Below are 8,810 nucleotides of genomic sequence, written 5' to 3'. Positions count from 1 at the left end.
CCTTAGGAGAGTCCTCCCTGACGCCCCAGGCCAGTTTGGTCCCCTTATTTATTCCTAGAATCACAAATCCTCTCAGTGGATCTAAACCACATATAATTTCTGGTATTGTGTCTCCTATTAAGCTACAAGCCGTTTACCACAATACCTGGCACAAAAAAAGATGCTCCTTATGGTTTGTTGAATGGATAAATGGGAATATAGAAGCTATTTATCAAAGAAGAAAAGAAGCCCATCATCCTTCCGTGGCATAGCCATAGAAATCAAAATGCTATACTAATCCATGTGACTTTTCATGCTTGCATAAGACCAAGTTACAGGAGGAGTGAACTTAGGTAACCTGACAGAAAATACGGAACCCACCAAACTGGCCAATATCTTTTTAACTGGCCTGCTGCTTTCTCGGGGGTTTTCACATTTTACCTAGTTGCAATCTATATGCAAGCACTATTTTAAAGGTAACAGGGAGTTCTATGAGGCTAATAAAGTGTCATTTTCTAAGCCATGTCTGTCCTCACTCTTGGGCTTTTGGTTAGTTCTGACTTCCGGATCTTAGGAATTCCAGTGCTATAGTGATCCTTCAATAACTTTTACTTCAGTTTTTCCCAAGAGGCCAGAGAGATGGCTCAGCAGGTAATGGCATTTGCTGCCATGAACCTGAGTTCATACCTTGGAGACTCACAAGGTGGAAGAAGATAACCAGCCCCCACAACTTGTCCTCTGATCTCTACATGTGCACAGATAAAAGAAAATATATTTGCAAATACATGTAAATAAAATAGTTAATCAGAAATTTTCCTTGTATAAAAAAGTATGGTTTAGACATCCAAAAAACACTCCAGAAATAGGTATAATTACTATGTGTTAATGAAAACACATACCAAAGCCAGGCATGACGACACTTTGACTAGAATCTCAGTACTTGGGAAGTTGAAGCAAGTGGATCAGGAGTTCAAGACCCAGTCTTGGCCTCATGAGATCTTGTCTCCATGTCCCTGCCCAATCCCCTCAAAATAAAAAATCAAAGTGTATGTACAGTTTTCATTCTTACATATAGACAGCCAAATCCTTTTATAAAAATCAGTATGGACTATTGTATTGTGTAATATAAAACTATATCTCATTCCATTTAGCTCTGCCAGCATCAAGGGGTTTTTTGTTGGTTGGTTGGTTGGTTGGTTGGTTGGTTGGTTGGTTTGGTTTTTGGCTTTTTTTAAGACAGGGTTTCTCTGTAGCCTTGGCTGTCCTGGACCTCCTTTGTAGACCAGGCTGTCCTTGAATTCACAGAGACCTGCCTGCTCTGCCTCCCTGAATGCTGGGATTACAGGTGTGTGCCCAGCTCTTGCATCCAGTTTTATATTTGCTTATGTATTGATTTTTTGGAGACATTGTAACCCTGGAAAACCTGCAACTTGCTGTATAGACTAAAATGATCTTCAAATCTGAGGCAATTTCCTGCCTCCTGAGTGTTGGTGTCACAGGTGTGCACCATCTCACACAGCTTACATTTCTTTCTTTACATTTAGCAGATAGTAACTAACAGTAGTTTAGTTCTTTCTGTGTCCCAGGAACTTCGGAGGAGTTGGCCTGAATTTTCTTGTATGATAATCACTATTGACCTGAAAGGTAAGTTGGGGCTGGATAGCTCTTACAGGGTTTTCCATTTGTCACCTCATACTGTGCCCAAAAAGTCAGATTTTGGAGCTTTCTGAATTTTGGATTAGGGAGGCTGTTTGTAGGTGCGGGTGTATGGAAATAGCAGCAGGTGACTACAGATGCCAGAAGCATCAGACCCTCTGGAGCTGAGGTTACAACAGTTGTGAGCTGCCTGGTATAGGTGCTGGGAACCGACTGGGGTCCTCTGGATGAGCATCAAGTGCTCTTAACCACTGAGTCGTCTCTCTAGATCCAACATGTACACTTTCATCCCTCTTTTGAAAAAGAGGACACTGAGACTCGGAGTTGCTGAAGTAAATAGAAGTTTAACTGTAGATCTACTGATTCCAAAGCCTGTGTGTTTTTTCTGGTGTGTTTTTTCTGGTTGAGTTAGGGGACAGGGCAGGGCGGGATTGGGGCTATGAAAGAGAGGGAGAGTTAATTTGTCTAACGGAGCCTCGCCCAGACTGGCTTTAAACTGAAACTGACGCTATAATTTCATTTGACCTTGAACTTCTGATCCTCCTCCCTTCCCCTCAAGTGCTGGAATTTACAGGTGTGTGGCCCCAAGCCAACCAGAACTTACATTCTTAGCTAACACAGGCTATATCTTGATTGTTAGTCCTAGTGGTGCTTTTTCTGTTTTATTCAGTAGAGAGAGAAAAATACTATTAGAAACAAAAAACTGAATGTGGCCCCTCTAGTTTCCAGGGGTGGTGGCACACACCTTTAATGCCAGCACTTGGGAAGAGACAGAGGCAGATGGATCTCTGAGTTCAAGGCCGGGCTGGTCTACAAAGTGAGTTCCAGGACAGCTACCCAAAGAAATCTTGTCTTGATCAACTAAAATTAATAAACTAATTAATTCTAAAAGGAGGGGCTAAAAAGATGACTCAGTAGTTCAGAGCACTGGCTGCTCTTACAGAGGACCTGGGTTCTATTCCCATCACCCACATAGCAGCTCACAAGTCCAGTTCCAGGGGATCTGATGCCTCTTCTGACCTTCAGGGGAACCACACATGCAAGTGGTGAATATGTATACATGCAAGCAAAATACTCCACATAACAAAGAAATCTTTAAAAGATATGAAGGTAAGGCAAAAAAAAATTTTTTAAGGATTTAGGCTTATGTGGACTGGGAGGATACAAGACAGATGGATTATTATAAATAATTTTTTAAATTAGAGTTTTCAATTGATATCTTAGAGAAATAGAATGAGGCTTAGAAAAGAAAGCCACAGTGGAGGTCAGCGAGATGGAAGCATCCTAGAAGTAGGACAGAAGACAGGCTGGGACCTACACAGGACACAGAGATTGAGGAAGTTCTTACTGTTGCAGAAAATGGCTGGCCAGCTTCCCCATGAGCTTGTTGCGCGCTCAACTTGAAGCTTTCTGCTGCGCGCTGTGGCATTCTATTGGGTCTACCAGGCATGTCCAACCTTTGACATTGCAGTGTGATGAAATCATCTACAAAGTTCATGGTGGGGAACTGTGCAGCTGAGTTACAAAAAAAAAAAAAAAAAAAAAAGTTGAAAAAGAAGTGGGAGAAATTAAATGTCTCAGCAAGTAAAAGTGCCCACGCTGCAAGCCTGAAGACTGAGTGGGACACCTCAACAACTGCCATGTGTGTGACACAGACTCCTGGCTGCTACACGTGTACCACCTCACACACACACACGGTCATAATAAATAAATTTCTAATTGCAAAAACTAAACCTCGCCATGTTTTAAGTACATTTACAGTTTTTGTTCTGAGCTGCACTCATGGCTTTTCTTGGTCACAGGTGGCCCAAGGACCATGAGTTGAACACTCCTCAACTTTTCCTGCAGTTTGACTCCATGGATCATTCGGAAGAATGAAAGGTAAAGAGTAACAGAAATGCCATGAAGCAGAAAGGCCAAGAAACAGGAGACACTGGGCAAGCACGGTGTGATCCAGAGAAGCAGAAGCAGGCTTGGAAAGCCTTAGAAGATTGAGACCTCAGGGCTTCCCACCACAGTAGAAAGTGGGTCTTAGGAATACCAGGTAGGGCCAGTCGTGGTGGCACATTTCTGTGATCCCAGCATGTAGGACACTGAGACGGGCGAACTGAAAGTTCAAGATGGTCTGACCTATATAGCAAGACTTTGTCTCAAAACATCAAAGAGAAGGAAGAGGAGAGAGAAGGGAAGGAAGGAAGGAAGGAAGGAAGGAAGGAAGGAAGGAAGGAAGGAAGGAAGGAAGGAGAAAGGAAGGAATGACTAAAAGTATTAAAATATTTGAGGTTCCAGACTGGAAACTTCTTGGTCACGTCCAAGTACAAAAAGATCATCATCAGTGGGGCTGGAGAGATGACTCAAAAGTTAAGAGCACTGGCTGCTCTTCCAAAGGTCCTGAGTTCAATTCCAAGCAACCACATGGTGGCCCACAACCATCTATAATGACATCTGGTGCCCGCTTCTGGCCTCTGGCATACATGCAGACAGAGTACTGTATAAATAATGAATAAATAAATCTTTAAAAAAATCATTGAGTGAAGCCTGATATCCTGCACATGCCTGTAATTCTTGTAATCACAACTTGGAGGCCAGCTGAGCTTCAGAGTAAGACAGCTTGGGCTACAGAATAAGAGCCAATTTAATTTAATTCATTTATTTTGGATTTTTGAGACAGGGTTCTCTGTGTATCCTTGGCTGTCCTGGAACTCACTTTGTAGACCAGGCTGGCCTCAAACTCTGAGATCTGCCTGCCTCTGCCTCCCTGAGTGCTGGGATTAAAGACATTTGCTACCACCACCTGGTCATAAGAACGTAATTAAAAAAAAAAAAAAGCATTTGTTGAAGGACAGTAAAATGAACTAAATTCATTAGCATTAGACCTCGTGTCTGTGCCAGTGTTCGGCAATTAGCTGTCAGGACACCAAGCCCTTCTGGTTCCCCTGCCTCACCAGGAGCTGCTCAGCTTCCTGTGGCACTTCCTTGTCCTCTTGGCGATCTCTCTGTGACACCTCCCTCAGTTTCTGTTCTGCTAGCACGTTCATTCTTGTGATCTCATCCAATGTCGTCCTTCTAAGTATTCCTATGGCTGGCCTAGGGCATACTGACAACTGTTATCCCACCACTCAGGAGGCTGAGGCAGAGGGACTGCCATGAGTCCCAGTATAATCTAGGCAACTCAATAGTGAGTTTCAGGATAGCCTGCGACACAATGAAACCTTGTCTCAAAAAAAAACCAAAAAACAAAACAAACAAAACACTTGTGAAGCAGAAGACAGACTTCTGTGAGTTCCAGCCCAGCCTGTGCTACATAGTGAGACTCTGTCCCCCAAACCAACAAAAAAAACCTACAAAAGTTATATCCCAAGCTCCTCTCCCACACTCGGGCTTCACTCATTTGACATCCCCACCTGGCCAAATCTTACCTCAGACTAAGCATGTAAAATACTGTAATTTTTTTAAATTCTTTGTTTAATCAGTGGGGATGCAGTCCAAGGACAACTCAAGAGCACGGGTTCTTTCCTTCCACCGTGTGGGTCCCCGTGCTCAAACTCAGGTTGTGGGCTTGGCAGTCTCTACCTCCTGAACCATCTCATCTGACTCCAATATTACATTTCTAATCATTGTCTCCAGAACTCTATTATGGAGACCTCTATCCTTTCAAGCCACAAATCATAAAGTCATATTCAAGTTCTTCAATACCCTATTCCCAGTTTGACAGGCAGTCCTGGCTTCCACATACAGCACATGCTTGAGCCCAGCCCACTCCACCCATGTTCACTTTCAGTCAGACTGGGCTTTCCTTAGCCAAAGTGGCCCTTAGGTAAGACAGGCTTGGGGGATTGGGTAGCAAGTGAATCCTGCTATCAGCCACTCTCTTGTCTCCAGACATTATCTATCACATCAGCCTCTGTTCTGAAATGTTCTGATGTTCAGAACAATCTACTTCTGCAGCCTCTTAGGCAAGGAAATTCTTTGGCATCAACAGATTTCCTGTGGCAAGGAAATGATTTTTACTTTATCAGCTATTCCGAAAGTCAATAGACTTGATCGGAGTGCTAAGGAAATAGCTGCTGAGTTGGAAGTTGTAGCTCAGGGCTGGCTGTGTAGTTCAGCAGCACAGCACGGGGCCCTGGATGCATTCCCCAGCACCACACACACACACCAGCACCAACAACAGGACGTTTAAAAGCCTGTCAATATTCTGAGGTAAGTCTTTAGTTCCCTGCTATCCAGATCAGTAATTTTCAATTGGAGACAGTTTTGTCTTCTCTAAAACAGATATTTGGCAATTTCAGGGGCAGTTTGGGTTGTCACAGCCAGAGGTACGGGTACTTCAGCATTGGGTGGGCAGAAGCCAAGGCTACGCCTAAGCATCTCAACACAGGACAGCCCCATAGTGAAGAACTATCCAGCCCCAGACACCAGCACTACAACACTGGGAGGCATGAGCTAGACTCTGAGACAAGAGGCCCATTAACAGCTAATCTGGCCTTTTCTATGAGACTTGAAATTTACCAGTTGATTCATCCTAAACTGCAGTCATTCCAGTAGCTTCCTCACTCCCTGAAGGATCAAGTTTCTGGTCCTCACCATAGCACTGGATCCTAAGACCTTCTACAGGACCGCTGCCTCTCTGAAGGGCTCCCCTGCACCTTCCTCACGACACCACCCTCCTCCTGATGGTACCCACAAGCACATGACTCTCCTCTCATCCAGATCGCACTCTGGCTTTGAAGCCCACACATGCCGCACACCCATGGCTGACTCAGTCTTTCCCACAAGTCTTACATCGTTAGCTAATGCCTCTAGCTTGGCCCCCACTAAACTCCCTGGAGGGGATCCACGTCCTGTCTCAGACCTGTCTGTCTCAGTATTGACAGTCAAGTGTGAAAAGCTGTATTGCTGTTTTAAAAGTCAAACGCAATACTGAGCATAAAAGCACATTGTATAGGGCCTGGTGTGCTATAAACGTTTAGAAAATTCTAGTCAGTACCCTAGTATCTGTAGAAGCATACATTCAGCAGCTCATAGCAGACACTTAAAACATGGCTCAGATGGGGTTATGTGTTGGAGAGAGCATGGCATTCCGATTAGCCTGCTATTCGGAACTAGCAGCAAAGAAAAACTTCCATCAGAAATCCTACACTCATTAATACGCCTCCATGCTCCACTGAATCCAGGAGCAGTGGGTGTCACATTTTCCCAAAGCGGTGCCCAAGCCAACCTTTCTGCATTTAGCAAGTTAATGAACAGCTTGTGGGTAACTCTTGGCCCACTCCAGCCCAATTTAGAAGGCTGCCAAGGGGATAAGATATCAGTATGCCACAGCCTCTGCACCGCTGGGGACCCAGCTCTGCAGTGTCCCCCTTCTCCCCCACCCCAGCGCTCCTGTGTTCTTCAGTCACAGCAGAGTCTGACATCCTCAGAAAGGAGAAGTCACAGCAGTGGGCTGAGGCTGCACGCGGGCCTGGCCTTTCCCCAGCAGAAGAGAGCGCCTTGTCCGAGATGCTGTGAGAGATGTGGGTGGGGGCATCGCATTCCAGGCAGCCCCAGGTTTGGCTGGGAGCCAGGGGCCAGTGCCAAACAAGAAGGAACACATTCCAGGGAGGCAAGGAGCCCTGCTGGCCCCGCCAGGCACCAGGTGCTGCTCATCTGGAGATCTCTCATGCAGGGGAAGAACCCTAGCTTCTCTGCTGTCCTTTCGGAAGCTTAAATGCCTCTCTCTCTCTCTCTCTCTCTCTCTCTCTCTCTCTCTCTCTCTCTCTCTCTCTCTCTCTCTCTCTCTCTCTCTCTCTCTCTCTCTCTCTCTCTCTCTCTCTCTCTCTCTCTCTGGACAGAGCATGTCTAACAGTCAGGTTCAGGCCACCCTAAGGAAAGCAGGAGCAGGGCAGTGCTGTGGGCCCTTGGGTCACACCCAGCTGGAGCCAGGTTTCTTTCATTCTGTGCCCAAAGAGCAGATGCTATTAACAGCAAGAGTGGTTGCGGGCAGGGAGCCTGGGTCCTCTGTCCTTAGACACTCAGCTCCCACCCTTGACTCCCCACCCGAGCAGTTGAGACACACCTGCTCCCCACACCAACCAGTCCGCCTTCCTGGCAGCCAAACCTTCAGGAGATGTGGAGAGTCCTTGGAAGCGTTTGCCCGCCTTTCACCGGGCCGGAAGGAGGCGATGAGGGGGCAGAGGGCTGGGCTATTTCAACTGGGGGGAGATGGCCCCACCGCCTGCCTGAAGAGTCCATTACAAACTAGAAGCCGGGCCAGATTTCAGCCAGCGCGGAGAAGCCGGGAGGGACCGGAGCTGAGATGAAGTCCTCTGGCTGCACTTTGCTGCCACCTAGTGGGCCGTTTGTGCCCGCTCGCCCTCGCGGGAGGCAACTTGAGAGTCAAGTAACCTTGAAGTGGTCTTGAGGCGGACAGGAGAGCCTCCCGGAGGAATTTTCTTTTATTCAGCCCTCCTCACTTCCGGGCGCAGCGGCCTGGGGGCCGTGGGGACCTCACCCTCCCGGCAGGCGTCCTAGGGACAGGGTAGTGAGCCGGGAGGGCCGCGCTGGCCGCGCGGGCAGCTGGGGTGGGGTCTGTCTCGGCTGGACGAGGGCTCTTTCCGCTAGAATCCTTGTCTCTCCGGGACCTGTCCTCTCCACTCAAGCACCACAGATATTCATCTCGGGGTAGATTAGCTCATTTCAACACAAACTGAGAAAGACGGGATTGCGCGTCCTGTTAGGGGCGCTGCTGTTTCCGGGGATGAGAGGCGGGAGCGTAGTTGGAAGAGGTTTAACTTGTCCTAGGTTCTTAAGAGTCTGCAGCTGGTCGCCTGTATCTTCCAGTTACACGCAGATGTTTATTTCTTCTACTCTCTACTAGAGAGCACCTGGCGTCAGCAACCACTAAAGAGCATCCCAAACTCCCAACTCTGCGTACACGTCTGTGGCGGCTTGCAGAGGAATGGCTCCCGAAGACACAGGGGTTTGAACGCTCGGCCTTAGAGTGGCACTGTCAGTAGCTGTGGCCTTCTTGGAGGAAGCGTGTCGCTGTGGGGGCGGGCTTGGAGGCCTTCTGTGCCCAAGCTGCCGCAGTGTGGCACAGTCTCCTTCTGCCGCCTGGGACAGAACTCTCGATCCTTCTCCAGCACGGCTGCCTGCAGGCTGCCATGCTTCCCACCAGGACGATAACCGACTGA

The 8,810-nt window shown here is 47.3% G+C and overlaps 1 protein-coding gene across 1 annotated transcript in view; it reads right to left on the bottom strand.

Annotated features, from left to right (window-relative positions):
• Myo9a (myosin IXA) overlaps positions 1–7,876 on the bottom strand; it is a 223,638-nt gene extending 215,762 nt beyond the window's left edge. Inside the window, exon 1 of the mRNA XM_060375378.1 lies at positions 7,694–7,876. The gene's annotated coding sequence lies outside the window, so the exon portion shown is untranslated. The remainder of the gene's footprint in view (positions 1–7,693) is intronic.
• Positions 7,877–8,810: the final 934 nt, after the last annotated feature.

This window comes from Meriones unguiculatus, chromosome 1, assembly GCF_030254825.1.
Source record: "Meriones unguiculatus strain TT.TT164.6M chromosome 1, Bangor_MerUng_6.1, whole genome shotgun sequence".
Lineage (NCBI taxonomy): Eukaryota > Metazoa > Chordata > Mammalia > Rodentia > Muridae > Meriones > Meriones unguiculatus.
The sequence above is the reverse complement of the archived record's forward strand: the minus strand, read 5'-3'. Positions and strand labels throughout refer to the sequence as shown.